At 52.6% G+C, this 1,666-nt stretch overlaps 1 non-coding gene across 1 annotated transcript; it reads right to left on the reverse strand.

Moving 5' to 3' along the window:
* Positions 1-751: 751 nt before the first annotated feature.
* LOC134433506 (small nucleolar RNA SNORA74) lies at positions 752-955 on the reverse strand. The gene has a single exon (XR_010031577.1). It is a non-coding gene; the product is annotated as a small nucleolar RNA SNORA74 (small nucleolar RNA).
* Between the last annotated feature and the right edge of the window lie 711 nt (positions 956-1,666).

Here is a 1,666-nt window from a genome sequence, read left to right on the forward strand (position 1 = left end):
GGGAGCTGCAGTGTGGCTCGGCCCTGGCTGTACCCAGCAGTGCTGGCCTGGGAGAAGATGTTGGTGCCAGCTGGCCCAGGGAGCTGCAGCGTGTGGGGAACGAGTTCCTCCTGGCCTCCTGCCCCAGGGTGGCACTGCAGGGCCTCATGGAGCCAAGGGGCCATTGTAGCTCTTCAGGGCCCCATGGAATTAAGGGGACTCTTTGGACATTGTGGGGCCTTGTGGGACTGAGGCCATCGTGACACTTTAGAACCAAGGGGCCACTGTGAAACTACAGGGCCTTGTGGAACTGACACTGAAATCACCCAAAAAGAAACTTTCTAACACAGTTTGAGTATCAAAAAGAATTCATTTTTATTGCAGCACTGATCACTTGGAGGATCCTTCCTCCATTCAAGTGCCCCAAACATCATGCGAACAGAGGTTTTATGACACACACAAGTTCCATATTTATGAGCTATAGAGGTTTTATGACACACACAAGTTCCATATTTATAAGCTATTCCTCTGTGATGCTCTACATCGGCCTGTAGGCCACACAGTATAAATAATTCCAACTTCATAAGTTATTTATTATATAATTACCTTGCTTATGTAATTCGACCAGTAAGAGCAGGCCCAGGCCATTGGAGACTCAGGCTGCTATTGGCTGGTTAGCTGAGTAGTAACTGGCTCAGCCAATGAGGATTACCTTCATGGGCCTTCTCATCTATATAAGGAAGTTAGATCTCAATAAAGCTGCCTGTTGCTGCATGAACACATACAGTCTAGTCAACTGTCTCCACGGGCAGGAGTTACTCCACTCTCAGGCATGCAGAGTGCTGCCAAAACGTGGCACCACTGAGCACTAGGACGGCCTTGCTGGTGCCAGGAAAGCTCAGCAGCACCTTTTTCTCCCAGCAGCATAACACTGGCACAGGCACTGAGCAGCCACGGGCAGCTGACTACTGCTGGGAGACAAAAACCCCAAAACTGGGGGGTTTACCGGGCAGAAAAAACATGGAGGCACTTTTCTGATGATGCCTACTCTCATCAAGGCTTCATCCAGCAAGAGGAATAGATAAGCTAAACTTATTTCTGGATAAACCACGTCATTTCCACCCTGAGGACCTAAGGCTAGCACAGGAGCCAGCAGAGGCCTTTTAGACAGCAAAACATTTTTGCCCATTTTCCCAGGCTGGCTCACGGTCACACTTCACCCATGTGGCTCCAGAGCTCTTGCTGTGTCCCGTGGGCAGGTTATCCCTTCACATCTGCTCTCGCAGGCTCCAGTGCCCTCCCGGAGCACCTCCCCGGCTGTCCCAGCACAGCTCAGCACAGCTCAGCTCGGGGTTCCACACGCGACGGGGCCGGGGCACCTCAGAGCTGCTCCTTCGGGCGGGTCACCGCCATCGGTCATCGGCTGAAGGCCTAAAGAGAGGACAGCAGAAACATCACAAATAAGCCATTAGTTCCATCTGTATTCACAAAGCTCAACAGCAGCGGCCTGGCTTGTGGCAGAGGACAAAAGCCAGCACACCAAGCGAAAGGCTGAGGAATTAATGCTGAACTGCACAGCCGAGCAACATCCCCAGTCTCCCAGCCGAACAGCTAAATAGGAGGCAGTGAGTATTTCAGGTGGCGCCTTCCTGCCCCGGAGCCCCGGTCTCCAGCCCCGCTGCTGCCG

This window comes from Melospiza melodia, unplaced genomic scaffold (genome assembly GCF_035770615.1).
Source record: "Melospiza melodia melodia isolate bMelMel2 unplaced genomic scaffold, bMelMel2.pri scaffold_18, whole genome shotgun sequence".
NCBI lineage: Eukaryota > Metazoa > Chordata > Aves > Passeriformes > Passerellidae > Melospiza > Melospiza melodia.